Source organism: Palaemon carinicauda, chromosome 10 (genome assembly GCF_036898095.1).
Source record: "Palaemon carinicauda isolate YSFRI2023 chromosome 10, ASM3689809v2, whole genome shotgun sequence".
NCBI lineage: Eukaryota > Metazoa > Arthropoda > Malacostraca > Decapoda > Palaemonidae > Palaemon > Palaemon carinicauda.
This window is the reverse complement of record NC_090734.1, coordinates 114,114,981-114,132,992: the sequence shown is the minus strand read 5'-3', so window position 1 is coordinate 114,132,992 and position 18,012 is coordinate 114,114,981. Positions and strand designations below refer to the sequence as shown.

Genomic DNA, 18,012 nt, shown 5'->3' with positions numbered 1-18,012 from the left:
CCTCTCATCCCTGTTCCTGTCACCAGTGTTGTGTGCCTGTGATCCCAGCCCCTGTGTCTGTATTACGAGGGCCAGTGAGTGCGCCTACCACTTCCCCTGTGACAGTATACCCTACTGTTGCGGTTCTTGTCAGAGCAACCCGTGTGGTTTCTCCCCTTGGGGAGCTTCGTCTTTGATGATCTCTTAGATCTCAACTTCTCTGTTGCAGAACCTGAAGTTGGTAAATGGAAGAAGCAATTTGTTCCTGTACCTCTTAAAACTGCTCATCCTTGTCCTCCTCTTTCTCTTCTTATTCTGACATTTCTTCTAAGAAGAAGAATAAGAAGTCAAAGAAACCTAGGAAGGCCCTTGACGACAACTCTCTCCCTTAAAGTCGGGGGTTGTTGTGGCTGGACAACACCCAGGAGGTTCTCAACCCTTGGATGCCATTACTAATGCCATGTGACATGGCCTTCTTGGGCTGATGCATGTGGTTGGGAGTGCAGAACCAGTCTACTGCTCCCTAGGGCTGTGACCTGTTAAACCCCTGGCTACTCAGTATCCAGATGGGACTGAGGTGCTTGGCACCCATTCAGGTCCATGTTTATCTTCTGTCGTCTATGTGCTGGAAAAGCTTGGGTTTCCATCTTCACCTTTTTAATTCACCTACTGCTCTCTCAGTACTTTGTGTATTTATGAATATATTGTAGGGTTCCTAATTATGTGATAATTTGGTCTGTCCACGGCCTCGCAGAACTGAAAAATTTGCATATTTTGAAACACATAATGGGAATAACTCCATTAGAGCCAAGGCAAATGGCAACTTACCCAGTCAAACTCTTTAACTACCCATTTTACTTTCTAGGTAGTATACTGTTGTTTATCTAATATGAATTTGTTCTTATGAACAAATGAAACATTGAAAATGTTTTAAAGTTTTAATAACTTGCGAAAGTTTAAAATTACACCCAGGATGGTTGTAATTACTGTACTGTATATTTCTGCATATAAGGCGACCTAAAATTAGGGCAGATTTTAATGTTTAAGTCTTATCTGTTGTACAGTATAAGACAACTGGTGAATTTCAAAATTATCATTGTGTAGGCTAGCTTTTACTTTATCATTTAGAATCCAAAATTAACTAAATAAAAACAATTTTATGTAATGCTTTGTCTAAACACGTTACCTAAAACGGAAACCTTTATTTTGTTTACGTTCATCTCCGATCATAACGAACAAATGAATGCATTTAGACATCTGTGTTTAGGTTAGTTTTTGCAGCAACACATATCTTACGAAGTATTAATTATATAATTATTCTTTTATTACTAATATTGCTTTTCTTACTTTTTCCTTAGAACTTCCAAATGAATCAATTGAATGCAATTTCATATATAGTCAGGACCCACTCTTCACTTGAGTTAGGTAACAGAGATAGGCATGAATTCTCGTATCTGTGGTGTCCTAGGATGGGATAACTCCTAACCTAACAATTCACTGCCAATTGCCTAAGCTCGTTTAATTAACACGCTAAATACTGCCTAATATTGTTTTTACTCAGTTCTATCACAGTATAAATAGTTTTTGATTAAATCAGTAAGTGTACAGTAGCTGTGCAATGTTTACTTTACATACTGGACACTGTAAGGCTATAGTACAATAGAGTACGTAACACTACAGTACGTAGTCGTTGCACTGACCAAAACTATAATTTTACTGAGTAGTTATTATACAATTATAACAAAACACTGTTATTCCTATCTAGTAATACTGTACAGTACCATATAACAATCGCTGATACTGTAATGTACTGTATATTACTCTAGTATATGTACAGTAATATCATTACAGTACAGCTTAAGTGTACTGTAAGTGTCCGTTGCTTTCGTTCAGACAACTTGACTTCTCATTTATATACTGTACAGTATTGTAGAGTACAGTTCGTGGCTAATAAACATTAACAATCTGTAGTATGATACTGTTCTGTACAATATGTATACAATTTAAGATTAACTAAGAGTATGTATTTTATACGATGACCAGTAACCATTTTCGTATGAAGTTCTATGCAGCACTCTTGAAACATGGCGCAATTCCTGATGTGTCGTCCCTTGCACAGTAATCTGACATCTACAGTAACCCACTAATAATATTTACGGTATCCCATCTTCTACCTTAATGGGTTAGAAAATTAAAAGATAATGAAAAAAGTATCGTTAGTAACGTTATGATCATTGAGGAAACGAATACAGCCACAATAATAACCAAACAAAAAACAGCTGTTTTGTTTGACCAATTGTATCAGACGTCAGCTGTTTTGCCTGTACAGTATTTTAATTATCGTACAATAGTACAGTAAACCAAGTATTGTAAGACTAACATTTTGACATTACAGTTTACCCTTATTCACTATGGGGAAAAGATCCCCAAGAAAATATACTGCCAATTATAAACTAACAAGCTGTAAATGAAGGTGAGAAAACAAATGATATTCGTAGTCGCTATTCTCTTTGGAACCAGGGAAAGCTGTATCCGAAACTGGAGGAAACAAAAATGAAATTTAGTGGGAACCTATGAATATGCAAATGCTTTGGATACCGGTCATGAAAGTCTGTCAAAAGGTAGGACTATTATCCGAATTGGTGATGATGACCACGTCTGTCCTTCCAAGTCGCAGTGGAGATGTGGAGACTTGTTTTACAGGACTCCCTCATTCATCGTGCAGCCAAACCATTGGTTGTGACCATGCCGGAGGGATCAGGAATAAGAATGCGATGTATGACCTACTCTAGTCCCTGATCAAGACTGCCTGTGACCTCTTCCTCTTAAGTGATTCTGTCCTTTCTAGGAAGGGGAAAAGGGAGAGGCTGATGTTGACATTTTCACTCTCCTGCTGCTATGCATACGGAAATACCTGTCATGCCTTTGAGCAGCCGGACAGAGCAGAGGGCTGAGTCCTGGGTAGTAAATGTCCTTTGGAATGGGTACTTGCTACTTTTTCTGGTCCGCTGGCACCCCCTCATCTCGCAGACTGATAACCTTTTCGAAGAGTCACCAGTTCAGTGCTGGCAGTCTTTTGCCCTCTTTCTTCAATGGAAAAACGTTTTTCACATGGGCCTCTTCACCAGAGATTCCTTCAGTGGTATTTGGAGGACCACTGGTCATCCTCCATGGATCCCCAGAATCATCCTTTCCCAGAGAGACAGAAGATGCGGGCTGCTCTTTCTGGTGGCTAGACAAGGAAAACATCACCAAGGAAGTCTCTCCTGACTCCCCACCTCTGTACATGCAATTTTTCTCAGATGTGTTAAAGGAGGGATGGTATGTGCACATGGACGACCTAGTCGCCTGAGTCGTGTTGTCACTGGAAGAAACTTCTTCACTTTAATGTCCTGGAAATGCAAATAGCATTTCTAGCTGCAAGCATTCCAAGAACATTTGAGAAGACACTTGGTAGTGTTGTAGAGCAACAACACTGCTATATTAGGCTATATCAACAAGCAAGGGGGCTGGTTTTGCTTTCTCCTTTGTAATTTGATGAAGCAGATGAATATCTGGGCAGTATACCAATGCTATAGAGCTGTCAACCCGGTACATTTCTGGTAAAAGGATGTACTAGCAGACAGGCTCAGTCTCTAGGGGCAGGTTGTAAGGTTGGAGAGGTCCCTACATCTTTACATAGTGGAGAGGCTTCTCCGGTGTACGTTTCCCCCAATCAGATTCATGGGCAGTGTTTGAGGATGTCTTCTTACACCCATAGGATCACCTGGATGCCTACACTTTCTTCTGTTCTGCCTGATTTGCTGCATAATCAACCAAGTGGTAATCACCTTAAGCCTAAGAATGAGCCTGGTTTTCCATTCATAGATAGCTACATGCCAAATATATTGATCTGTTAGCACTTGTAGTCAAGAGTACTAACCCATGGATACCCTTTTCCTTTGAGCTGCAACTTCAGAGGTACCTTCTATTTGTGAATCTGCATGCACTTCATGTTTGGAGATTATGCAGGAGATTTCTGGATACAGTACCTGTTACAGTCCTCTGTAACTGTCTACAAGAGTAAATGGGCTACTTCTGCAATGGGTGTTATAGAAGAGGTTCTCATGGCTCTATGTGTAACCTTAATAAGTTTTTGAGAAGGTCTTCTGACAAAGATAGGATTCTCAAGACTCTCTTTTTGTTAGTATCTAGCTTTGGCAAAGAGAGTAGGTGAGTTGTACAGTCTCTCTTTGTATAACCCATATTGAGAGATGGAAGGAGGGCCTTTAGTTTTGTGTCAGAGTTTGTGGCCAAACTTGGACCCCGTTGAGTCACAACCTCAAGTTCGAGACCACCTCTATGTCCTCTATGTGAAGCACTGGGAGATAATCAAGAGGAGATGCTCGTGTGTCCCATGGATGATCTGCAGTGCTATCTGAAGAGATATTGAAATTGCATGCCTGAGTGTCAGCGTCTTTTTTTAGCACTGGCAGAACCAAGAAAGAGGTTTAGTATTAAGTCTCTTCTGACTGCATGAGACTAGTAAGAGCATATGCTTTGACTTTTGATGGCCTGAGAAATCAGTTTAATCCAGAACTCATGGTCCGATATTGTTCCCACTTATACTCCAAAGAATATGCTGTTGGACAGGTGATGAAGTTTGTATGTGCTAAACAACCCTCAACCTTCTTAAGGGAGTTAATCTCAAATCCTTCAACTCTTTTGTTCTTGGCCTTGTGGTGGTGGCTCTAGTAGTTATGTAGTCATGCCAGCTCCATAATGGGGCAGATAACATCTTGTTTATGGTAACATGGTTGATATAAGTCTGAAGGGAAAGTAGAATGACTGGCTCTTCTATTTCTATCCTATTGCAAATGAAGCTTTGTATCATTACATGCTGGATCGACATTGATGCTTGTAGCTACTTTTCTGAGCACCATTCTTATTAGTTCTAATCTGTAAGAAGTAGTTCTCCCCCATCATCCTTTTATGAGGGGAAGGATGGTGAAATGAATATCTTCCCATTGGTTATCATATGCCAGGTGTTTCATTTCAGACTGCATCTCCTCTTTAGGGGAGAAAAATTCTTTTATTGACCAAGTACCAGGTACCAACAATATACTGGCCAGGTCCTTTAAGTGTCTTCCTTTTCTAAAGGATGAAAAGTTTGTATACATATAAGGTCAAATAATTTTTTTTAAAAGTAATTTGTATTTTTCCTAGCTATACAGTCAGCCCTCCATCATCACGTGGGTTAAGTAATGGAGACACTTGTGATAAGCAAAAAACTGTGTAATATTGGTGCCATATATTGAGCCAACTCATAACTTGCCCTTCCGCGAAAAAATTACTACTACCTATTGTGCGATTGACTAGCACCCTAAGGAATTCACTGTGTTGTACTACATTGTTTTCTTGTGGTCTGTTACAGTACTGTAGTTTATATTACAGTACTTTACAAAGGTAATTGTACATTACTAACATACTTTATGTATAAGTAACAACAAAACACTTATTCCAATTTAACAATACTCACTAATACTGTAGTATATATAGTACTATATACTGTAATATATGTACAATAATATCACTACAGTACAGCTTAATTAGTGAAGGTGAAACGACACATCACTCTTAAGTGATCACTCATTGTGATGTCATTTCAGAGCCATACCAGGTTGTCACCTAATATGTAGCCTGTATCTACCTCCAGTATGGTATATCATATGTAGTAATCATTCGGATATCATGGGTGTTTCGTTCTAGCTCTCCTCCCCCTACGATAGCTGAAAACAATGAAATAGATAGAGATTTATGACATTTATATTTTTTTCATTTTTAACCTTTTTCCTATTTTTTGTTTTCTTTATAAATTTAAGGTTTTATAAACCCTCCTAACACATACAAACCTTTATATACTCTTAAAACACTTTCTGAGCTAAAACTTACTTTTACTGGAAACATCCTTACATATACAGTACATAAATGAAAAAATTCAAATCTGGACTCTCATTAACGTATGAACTGCTTGGCAAGGCTACACCATTGACAGAACTATATGTCCATTCACTGTAGCAGAAAATTACTGCTGTATTTGGAATAAACAGGATTTTGACAAAATTAAGGTTTGACTTAACTGTATCCAATAATACAGTAATGCATCTAATATTTTATTTTTCCCTGTTGGAGCTTTTAGGCTTATAGCATCCTGCTTCTCCAGCTATGATTCTAGCTTAGCTAATATTAATAAATATAATAATGATGATGATGATGATGATAATCCTATTTTGAAATAAAAACAGTGAATACTGTATACGTCTTTTCCACTGTTTACGTTTAATAGATGATCAAGACTATGTCTATGCTTTCCAAATCAGCTGATTTAGGATAAGCTACCGAATATTTTTTTTTTCTTGCTATGAGACAATTATTACTCAAAATAACATTTTTATTTTACCATATAAAGGTATTTAGCTTTTATTAAATATACTTTTCGCATATTCTATTTACAGTACTGTTACTTTTAATGACATATTGAAGTTTAGAGGTGTTTCATCCCTGTTGCTGATGCAAGGTGATTTTATAGTTTTTAGCTTAGGGGTGCTTGATTACAAAGCTTTGGAAATTAATTACTTTTTCTTCCAATTCTTTAGGTAGTTTTTGTGCAATTTGGTTTACCTTTTCATGAACTAAAGAAGGTATAATTCAATAAGATATCAGTTGTATTCTACTTAATGTCACTTGTATGACAACTCTGATAATTGATTACTATCTTACAAAAATTAAAATGAAAGCAAAACAGCTCTTGTTTTCCAAATAGGTTCATAACAAAATAACGTTTGGTTGTTTATAGCAGTATGCGTTGCTAACGATACTTTTTTCATTCTCTTTTGCTGTTTTAACTTGAATGAAATAGAAGTGGGGATAAAGATGGGGAGGAAAAGAGGTTAGTTTATTATAATTTGGTCTCAAAAAAGGAGCTCGCATGACATACGAGATACATAATAAAATAATTTTTTATTGGTGAAAATTTGGGGGTCGCACAATATGCAAGATTACATGGTAACCAAGTATAAACAGTATTACTGTAATTTGCTTTTCCTTTTTTTGCCCAAAAATTACTATTTAAAAAACAAGAATAATTCAATTATGAAAAATGTAAAGATTATCTTTCTTCAGAGACCCTCGATATAAAGAGGTGTCGGTGATATAGATTTACATATAATACATTTATAAATATGTTTAAACTGAGGGAGCAATAGGTGAACCACATATGGTGATGGATTACTGTACTGAACTGTACTGTAAATACAGTTTGCAGCCCTGTTCTAGCCTTTCACAGGAAAGCCCTTGGAGAACACGCACCTCCCATAAATAGGTTTTTCCTTTACCAAAACTACTTTTTTTCAATATTTAACTTAGCCGGTGATTATATAGCGGCAACTCTGTTGCTCGACAGACAACTCTACGGTAAAAACTCGCCAGCGATCGCTACACAGGTTGCGGGTGTGCCCAACAGCGCCATCTGTCGTCCAGATACCCAGTACTCAATGTAAACAAAGACTCAATTTTCTCTCTGTCGAGGTGTCGACAAGACGTACTTTACTCGCTGTTGCTAAACTGGAGTTTTTCACATCTATTTGGTGAAGTACTATATTCTAGTTTTGAGCTTTTGCTATGCAGGTGTTTTATCTTCATCTTAAATCTTGAACTCGCTTTGGATAGATTTAATTATGGTGACAAAGAGAGTATGGACTTTCTTTCACTTTTAAATGGCCGACCCTTCCCTTAGACGGAAGTGTGTTTAGGCTTTTAGTATTATCTTATCACGTTATAGATTTTCCTCTATATATTTTATATCTCTCCACCTTTATTAGGCCTCTTCGATTAACTTTCCATTTATTATAAACATATAAAAATAAATTTTAATGTTTTGTTTATATGCGACCTTTCCTGAGAGTAGGCGGTCCTAACTTGGAAACCGAAGTTAATCAACGTTGAGCCCTTTATATCGTAATTAGCTTTTAAAGAGCTAAGGATTTAAAACTTTTTAAATGTAATATTTTATGAAAGAATTTCTTTGATAGTCTTCGTACTGTTTTCAAAGATGAACTAACGTTTAGTTTTTTTTTATGCTACGCAGTTGTTGACGTTCAGGACGTTCAACATGCGCTCTATCGTTACGATAGAGAGAGAGTGTATCACGGTTTCACTTTGCAGTAAGAGTAAATCGATTCTGACGTTTTGTTCATTTTTTCTTAGCTTAAATGTTTTAAATTCTATTTTAAAGGAACTTTTTATTTGAAAAACCTTTCAGTTTTTTCCTTTAGTCAAATAACATGTTTTTTTGACGAAATATAATTGGGCTCTTCTCTTAGGTGCGAAATCAAGAGAGAAAGAGAGAGAGAGATAGAGACGGAGGGAGAGAGAGGAGAGAAAACGTTCCGTTCAAGCGGGTAACGTTGTTCTCGAGTTACTCTCGTCCCTAGTCGCTGTACGGGGAGGAAGGATAAAACTTTTTTAGTTTTTTATTCTCGTCCCCAGGCTATGTGCGGTGAGAGATTGAAAACGTAGTTATATGAACTTTTGTTTAGTCTCTTTCCCAGCCACTGATTTTTTTTTTTTATCTTAAAATATGTTTTCTGTTTTTTGCTGGTATTAATGAGCTTGCATTATACGACTGATTTCGCAATTACTACCTTTTGATGAAGGGTAGAATTGCGTGTTTCAGGTAGAAATCAGTAAAAGTTTCGATTTCAGTGAAATAAGTGCAAAACAGAAAATCGAAGTGATAAAGTGATATGCGCAAAGTGTTACAGTGTTGCGTCCGAGGGTTCGTCTGTTCGTGCCTGTCGTTCACCTAGTCCGGGACCTCTTGCATGCTCCCAAGCCCAGGGGAGAAGTAATGTCAAACGACTTATGGGTTCGAGAGGCCTTGATCAACGAACAGACGTTTTCCCTCTATGGTATCGGGTGTATCTTACCAAGATCTCCCCTACCATAAGACGAGAGAGACGTTGTTTCTCCTCGTCATCCGAAGGCTTTTCGCATAAGAAACCTGTCACAAGGTTTCGAAGCCCTTAAGCGAAAGTCAGTCCTTTCAGGACAGGTACAGCGTCCTGGTTACAACCATTAGGACAGTTCTCACCCTATGCAGTCATCGGATAACTGCTCACCGCCTAACAAAAGCGTAACACAGACTCCGAGAGTCTTTTTTTGTTGGCAAAGTGTTGCGGTCACAGACGTTACCCTCGTCTCTTACCACAACCATTTCCGTTGATCCTTAATGGGTTGTATGGCAAGACATGCAGTATATGCTTGCCTCCCTTATGGAAGACTATTCTGCTGATTAGTCCGTTGAGTCTAGCCGTTTATCTCATCGATATCCTGGCTTTCAGCCAACCTAACGTTCCTTTGTGCTTACTGTTGACGTTGGCGTAGCTTAGTCACGTCAGTCAGGTTGTTGAGAACCACACTCGATGCGGTCTCGTGTGGTTTTTCAGCCGCATTTGGACGTTAGGCCACTTGCTGATGCTCCTGTTGACGTTCAAGACGTTCACTAACAATCGGAGTTGACTTGTTTTGACGTTGTGCGTCAACCTCCGCATTCTAGAGTTGTTTTGACTGCTCAGTCTAGGCAGTCAAAGCAGTCTCGAGTGGACGCTGTGCGTCCTCACGCACCTGTTGTGGTTGACAGTTCAGTTGTTGACAGTTCACAGACTGTCAAGCAGTTACATGACGTTGCGTTCTGGTCCGCTACTCATGCACCAGTGAGTGTGGACTCTGCTTGTAAAGCATTGCCACCACGGTAGGTCTCTCCCTTGCTTGAGACTCAGCTTTTATCGGACAAGGTTCCTGTAGATGAGGAAGTTGCTGTTCCCCCTCCTACTGATATTCCCTTGAGGACTCTGTCAGATGGAGAGGAGCCTAAAGCTGCTTAGCCCCCTATGGACTTTAATTAAATCATGATGATTTTTTTAAGGATCTTTGTCCGGTTCTTTTTGTAACTGCTGCTCCTCGTTCGCCTAAACGTCAGAGCTTACACTAGGCCTAGCTACTTCGAAGCCGTTGTTTTTAAGCTAGTGCTCTCTCGCTCTCCTAGAGAGCTTTACGTTGGCTAGGCGACTGGTTTTTCACCAGGAGGAGTTTGGGGGATACAGCCTTTGCTTTCCCTTCTTTTAAACTGGTTTATAGAGCGAGAGTCTGATATGACACGAGAGAAGTTCTCGGCTTGGGAGTTCATGCCTCTGCCCAGATAGACTTCCCAATTCTCGTAGACTCTCCCTGGCGCCTGGCCAGGAGACGCTCCAAGTTTTTTACAGGTCAACTTCACAGCTGTTTTCGAGCCTTTGAAGTTTTGCTGTACTATTATATCATGCATAACAAGGCTTTCAGGGATGGTAAGCGGTACCTCCTCAGTCGCTAACCCCGTCTGTTGCCGCACCTGCTCCCGTAGACCCTAAATGGGCTTTGCTGCAAGACATGCAGTCCAAGCTTGCGTCCTTGATAGAGGACTTTAATGCGGAGAAGGTTGCTACCGAACCTTCTGGCCAACAACCTTCCAACCGGTCGGTTGTGCGCCCTGTTGACGCTGAGGTAACCTACTCACGTCTGCCAGTTGAGGTGGTTCCTCCACCGATGCGACCCAGTGTGGGTTGCCAGCCGCACGTTGACGTTAAGCGACGCTCGGAGGTGGTTGTTGACGTTCAGGACGTTCAACAACCAGCAGAGGTGACTTGTTTTGACGCAGTGCGTCAACCTCAGCAACCCGGTAGGGTGTTGACTGCACAACCCAGACGGTCTAGACAGTCTCGGGTTGACGCTGTGCTTCCTCGCGCACCCATGGTTGTTGACAGTTCACAGACTGTGCAGCAGTTCCATGATGTTGCGTCCGGCTCCGTCACGCATCCACCAGTGCGACCGGACTCAGCGAGCCAGACGTTGCCCACTCCGTTGCCGTTTCCTCATCAGTTTTCGGATGAGGAACCCTCTGATGAGGACGTTGCTGAACAACAAGACGATCAGCCCCCAGAATAGATCAAGCCCTGCTATCCATCCAGAAGATGCTGAAGAAGGAACGCTGCTCAGTCAGGCTGTGGATGAGTCTGGTAGGGACGCTGTCATCCGTGGAACAATTTGTGTCACTAGGAAGACTACACCTCCGTCCTCTTCAATACCATCTAGCTTTTCACTGGAAAAAGGACAAGACGCTAGAAGCGGTCTCGATCCCGGTTTCCGAAAAGATAAAGTCTTGTCTGACTTGGGGGAAGGACAATATCAACCTAAGAGAGGGTCTTCCCCTGGCTGTTCAGACTCCCAACCACGTTCTCTTCTCGGACGCATCGGACGTGGGCTGGGGCGCGACACTAGACGGTCGGGAATGCTCAGGACTGTGGAACTCGAGTCAGAGGAGCATCATATCAACTGCAAGGAGCTGTTGGCAGTACATCTGGCCTTGAAAAGCTTCAAGTCTCTCCTTCGAGGCAAAGTGGTGGAAGTTAACTCGGACATCACCACGGCCTTGGCGTACATCTCCAAACAAGGAGGTACCCACTCACTGACGTTGTACGAGATCGCAAGGGACCTGCTCATCTGGTCAAAAGGTCAAGACATCTCCCTAGTAACGAGGTTCATCCAAGGCGACTTGAACGTCATAGCAGATTGTCTCAGTCGGAAAGGGCAAGTAATTCCAACCGAATGGACCCTCCACAAGGATGTGTGCAAGAGACTTTGGGCCACTTGTGGTAAAACCATCCATAGATCTCTTTGCAACCTCGCTGACCAAGAGGCTTCCAATCTATTGCTCTCCAGTCCCGGACCCAGCAGCAATACATATAGATGCTTTCCTCCTAGATTGGTCACATCTGGATCTCTACGCATTCCCACCGTTCAAGATTGTCAACAAGGTACTGCAGAAGTTCGCCTCTCACGAAGGGACAAGGTTGACGTTAGTTGCTTCCCTCTGGCCCGCGAGAGAATGGTTCACCGAGATACTTCGATGGTTAGTAGACGTTCCCAGTAGTCTTCCTCTAAGGGTAGACCTTCTACATCAGCCACACGTAAAGAAGGTACTCCAAAGCCTCCACGCTCTTCGTCTGACTGCCTTCAGACTATCGAAAGACTCTCGAGAGCTAGAGGCTTTTCGAAGGAAGCAGCCAGTGCGATTGCTAGAGCAAGGAGAGCGTCTTCCATTAGAGTCTACCAATCGAAGTGGAAAGTCTTCCGAGACTGGTGCAAGTCAGTTTCTGTATCCTCGACCAGTACCTCTGTAGCTCAAATAGCTGTTTTTCTCTTATACCTGAGAAAAGGACGATCCCTTTCAGCTCCCACTATCAAGGGCTACAGAAGCATGTTGGCATCGGTCTTCCGGCATAGAGGCTTAGATCTTTCCAAACATAAAGATCTGCAAGACCTCCTTAAGTCTTTTGAGACCACCAAGGAGCGTCGTTTGGCTACCCCTGGATGGAATTTAGACGTGGTACTAAGATTCTTCATGTCAGACAGGTTGGAGCCGTTATAATCAGCCTCCCTGAAAGATCTCACTCTTAAGACTCTTTTCCTGGTATGCTTAGCCTCGGCTAAAAGAGTCAGTGAGATTCATGCCTTCAGCAAGAACATCGGATTTTCGTCAGAAAAAGCCACTTGTTTGCTACAACTTGGTTTTCTAGCCAAAAATGAGCTGCCTTCTCGGCCTTGGCCTAAATCTTTCGATATCCCCAGCTTATCGGAGATCGTTTGCAATGAACTAGAAAGAGTCTTATGCCCTGTTAGAGCTCTTAAGTTCTATTTAAAGCGTACTAAACCTTTACAAGGCCAATCTGAAGCTTTATGGTGTTCAGTTAAGAAACCATCCTTGCCTATGTCAAAGAATGCTTGGTCAGACTTTATCAGATTGTTAATACGAGAAGCTCATTCACATCTGAGTGAGGAAGACCGAACTTTGCTTAAGGTGAAGACGCACGAAGTTAGAGCTGTAACAACTTCCGTGGCCTTTAACCCTGGATAGGTACGGTGGGTCGTACGCGACCCCGAGCGTCAAAAAAAAAGAGGTTTTTCTCACGTGACTCACCCCCGTGACTGAAATTGTGGGTGATCGACCTGCAGGAGGTGTCTCCCCTACACGCTCTAGTAGTGTCCAGATGTGCATTGCTGTAGCTGTACTCCTTCCCCGATTTCTGAGACGCGTCGGGGTCGAGCGCGACCGAGTTTACCCTTCTAAGGTAATTTGCATAATTATCAAAGTTATTACGTATTATGAAATTGTCGTAGAATGGTGCAACTTGTATAGGTTATCAGTTGTGGAAAGTCTTGGTGGATTGTTTGGCTACCATGTGCATGATTTTTTTTTTAGTTGAAATGTCGTTCATCACCACGAGGACCATTTTACCGCGAGTGCCCCTTTTTCCTTTTTTTTTCATTTTTTTGCCAAGTCATTTTTCCGTAAGATATTGCCAAATAGTGTCGTAAAACTTTTGCTTGTTTAGTGTTGGAAAGTGTGTCTAGATGATCTGGCTACCCATGCGTGACTTTGTTTTTGTCAGATACGATGTAGTTATTGGTATATTGGGTATTTAACTGCGGTTGCCAATTTCTGTTTTTTTTCAATATTTGTAAAAATTTTTACGTAGTAAGGAATTGCCGTATATTATTCATTTTTTTTTTCATGTTTATGTGTTAGAAAGTGTGCCTTGATGGTTGGGCTAACACGTGCATGTCTTTTTTTTTATCTGAGATGCCGTATATTAGAATGTTGGGCATTTTACCGCGAGTGCCCCTTTTTCATTTTTTTTTCATTTTTTTGCCAAGTCATTTTTCCGTAAGATATTGCCAAATAGTGTCGTAAAACTTTTGCTCTTTTAGTGTTGGAAAGTGTGTCTAGATGATCTGGCTACCCATGCGTGACTTTGTTTTTGTCAGATACGACGTAGTTATTGGTATATTGGGTATTTAACTGCGGTTGCCAATTTCTGTTTTTTTTTCAATATTTGTAAAAATTTACTACGTAGTAAGGAATTGCCGTATATTATTGATTTTTTTTCATGTTTATGTGTTAGAAAGTGTGCCTTGATGGTTGGGCTAACACTTGCATGTCTTTTTTTTTATCTGAGATGCCGTATATTAGAATGTTGGGCATTTTTCCGCGAGTGCCCCTTTTTATTTGTTTTGCATTTTTTTGCTTAGTCATGTTACCGTAAGGAATTGGCAAGTAGTGTCGCAAAACTTATATTTTTATAGTGTTGGAAAGTGTTTCTAGATGATCTGGCTACCCATGCCTATTTTTTTTTAGCCAGATATGGCGTATATATAAGTATGTGTTCGATTTTCCTGTGATTGCCATTTTTTCGTTTTTTCCCATTTCTTTCAAAATTACTACGTACTAAGGAACTATCACAGAGTAATGATTCATTTATATGTTTATTTGTCGGAAAATGTGCCTTGATGGTTTGCCTAGCACGTGGCTGAAATTTTTTTTTTCTGAAATGCCGTATATTAGAATGGCCATTTTTCCGCGAGTGCCCCTTTTTATTTGTTTTGCATTTTTTTGCTTAGTCATGTTACCGTAAGGAATTGGCAAGTAGTGTCGCAAAACTTATAATTCTATAGTGTTGGAAAGTGTTTCTAGATGATCTGGCTACCCATGCCTATCTTTTTTTTTAGCCAGATATGGCGTATATATAGGTATGTGTTCGATTTTCCTGTGATTGCCATTTTTTCATTTTTTCCCATTTCTTTCAAAATTACTATGTACTAAGGAACTATCACAGAGTAATGATTCATTTAGATGTTTATTTGTCGGAAAATGTGCCTTGATGGTTTGCCTAGCACGTGGCTGAATTTTTTTTTCTTCTGAAATGCCGTATATTAGAATGTTAGCCATTTTTCCGCGAGTGCCCCTTTTTATTTGTTTTACATTTTTTTGCTTAGTCATGTTACCGTAAGGAATTGGCAAGTAGTGTCGCAAAACTTAAATTTTTATAGTGTTGGAAAGTGTTTCTAGATGATCTGGCTACCCATGCCTATCTTTTTTTTAGCCAGATATGGCGTATACTGTATATAGGTATGTGTTCGATTTTCCGGTGATTGCCATTTTTTCGTTTTTTCCCATTTCTTTCAAAATTACTACGTACTAAGGAACTATCACAGAGTAATGATTCCTCTAGATGTTTATTTGTCGGAAAATTTTGTTTACTTCTTTTTTGATTGAATATCATCAAATTTTTTTAGCTAAAATATTATATTGTTTCACATTTTTGTTTTTTTTTCGATTTTATTTCCCTTCAAAAAATTTTTTTTGGGTCAGAATTTTAATTTTATAGTCGTAAAATAATCGACAATGATCCAGCAACCCACCATACAATTTTTATGCATATCCAATAATAATTAGATTAGTAAATAACACCTTGAAATTGACATACCCTTCCTACATTTCAAGTGGCAGATTAGGGAGTCTGAGTCAGTGTGGTTGGCGGCCATTTTGTGAACATATCCGAAGCGTAAGTTGCCCTATCTATATATATTCTTGTTCCCTATAGAATTTGTGATATTTTGGTATATTTTTACCTGCATAAATATCATATTATATATTAAATATATGTATTTTTTTACGAAATTTCTAAGTACTCAAAAAATTACCTTTAGATATGGCCCCTGATATAAATGTAATTTACAAAATAATGAAGATTTTTTTACATATTTCTATTTTAGGATAACATATGTTTATTCCCTAAAAAAATTAGCCACTTCCTATTTCATTTGGGTACCCAAAAAAATTCATGAAATTTGGACAAATTTTTTTGGCCAAAAAAAGTTACCCTTTTTTTCTCATTTCAGATCTTCACCTCCATGGGTCTGACTTCATCCAAAATACATCAAGATGTGTCCTAAACATTCAAGAATCAATTCCTAAAAGGATTTGTGTATATATGTATAAACTTTTTTTTTATGAATTTTTATGTCAGGTCTTTTTTTTTCTACTTAATTTTTAAAAATATTTATAATAAATAGTTTTTCTGCAGATGAGTAGTATTAATCTTTACAGTTGCTTTAAGCATTCATTGAAGTTTTTTTTTGGCAAAAGAAAAAAAGAGGTTACTGCAGAAACTGATTTTTCAAGAATTTTTTTTGGCGTCGGGGTCGTTCGCGTCCGAGTATACCCTTAAAGGGGTGTCCGAGGAGCGTACCTATCCAGGGTTAAGCAAAATATATCTCTGCAAAGTATAATGGACGCAACCTATTGGAGAAGCAAGTCAGTGTTCGCGTCATTTTACTTGAAAGATGTCCAGTCTCTTTATAAGAACTGCTACACACTGGGACCATTCGTAGCAGCGAGTGCAGTAGTGGGTGAGGGCTCAACCACTACAATTCCCTAATTCCTTATCCTTTTAATCTGTCTCTTGAAATGTTGTTTTTTTATGGGTTGTCCGGAAGGCTAAGAAGCCTTTCGCATCCTGGTTGATTTGGCGGGTGGTCAAAGTCATTTCTTGAGAGCGCCTAGATTAGGGGTTTTGATGAGGTCCTGTTGTATGGGTTGCAACCCTTGATACTTCAGATCCTAGGGGTCGATCAGCATCCTAAGAGGATCGCGAGGCTCCATAAGGAAGACGTACTTAAAAGGCAGAGTAATTGTTCAAGTCGACTTCCTTACCAGGTACCTATTTATTTTGTTTTTGTTATTTTGATAACTTCTAAAATGAAATAAAAACTCTTAGCTCATAAAAGTGTAAACATATATTGCTGGTCTCTACCCACCCCCCTGGGTGTGAATCAGCTATATAATCACCGGCTAAGTTAAATATTGAAAAATGTTATTTTGATAATAAAATAAATTTTTGAATATACTTACCCGGTGATTATAAATTAAAGGACCCTCCCTTCCTCCCCAATAGAGACGCAGTGGGACGAGGAGAAAATTGAGTCTTTGTTTACATTGAGTACTGGGTATCTGGACGACAGATGGCGCTGTTGGGCACACCCGCAACCTGTGTAGCGATCGCTGGCGAGTTTTTACCGTAGAGTTGTCTGTCGAGCAACAGAGTTGCAGCTATATAATCACCGGGTAAGTATATTCAAAAATTTATTTTATTATCAAAATAACATTTTTCATTAAACATGTGACTATTTATCCTAAAACAATTATTGTAACAGTAAAATTAAGATAAAAAAGACTTGACAGTTCACATACAACACCACATCATTTATGAAGCTCTACGCAGGGAAATCTCGTGATGCACGATGTACTGTAGTAGTATTCAACATTAAACAGGAGGTGTATATGTATACGTACTCCTACATGCAAAGTACGTAACAAATTCATATGTAACTTGACACTAGTTGCTTGACGAACACTTATGAGAAATGCTTTCACGATGAAGGGTGCCAGGAGAATGAGACAGAGTGACCCAGAAAAGTAGTATTGTGCAGGGAGGGAAAGAAGTGTGGGTGGTTTGAAAATGTCCAGCTGCAATTAGCAGTCTTAACCGTAAGGTTTTGCAAAGAATTGAGACTTTATTTGAAATATTATGTGGATCTCAGTACCGTGGAATATTGTAACAATGATGTCAAAATCTGTGATTACGGCAGGCTGACTGTACAAACCTGAGTCCTTTAAAGTTAAATTTCCCACCTCAACCATCCTTCTCAGAATTGAGCTGAAGGCCAAAAGTCAAGTCTTTGACTTGTGTGTGTTGTGCCAGAGCTGAAGAAGTTCCCTATTTTAAAGGCATCTGGTTTGTTTAGCTAGGAAAAATATTTTATTTTTAAAATTTTATGTACTGTTGCATAGAACGTCTATTTTTTTGGTTTAGCCTTAAGTCATTACCTTGCTTTAACTCCTTAAGATAAACTTGCATCACCAATTCATCTTGATAATGATGGTGTATTAGAAAGGCTTGTATCTAGCGTAGATCTATGAAAGCATAAATAGTAAAAATTATGACTTGTACCAAAGGCTAATGGAAATATAATGTTATACTTATTTATTTAAATTGTTACCATTATTTAATGGTACATTGTAAAATCAAGAATTATTTTGACTTCGTAAAACTAATGAAG

The 18,012-nt window shown here is 39.4% G+C and overlaps 2 protein-coding genes across 2 annotated transcripts in view; one reads left to right on the top strand and one right to left on the bottom strand.

Annotated features, from left to right (window-relative positions):
• LOC137648679 (ankyrin repeat and BTB/POZ domain-containing protein 1-like) overlaps nt 1-18,012 on the top strand; it is a 253,964-nt gene that overhangs the window by 60,583 nt on the left and 175,369 nt on the right. The gene's annotated exons all lie outside the window — the stretch shown is intronic.
• LOC137648680 (ras-related protein Rab-32-like) overlaps nt 1-18,012 on the bottom strand; it is a 273,560-nt gene that overhangs the window by 134,068 nt on the left and 121,480 nt on the right. The gene's annotated exons all lie outside the window — the stretch shown is intronic.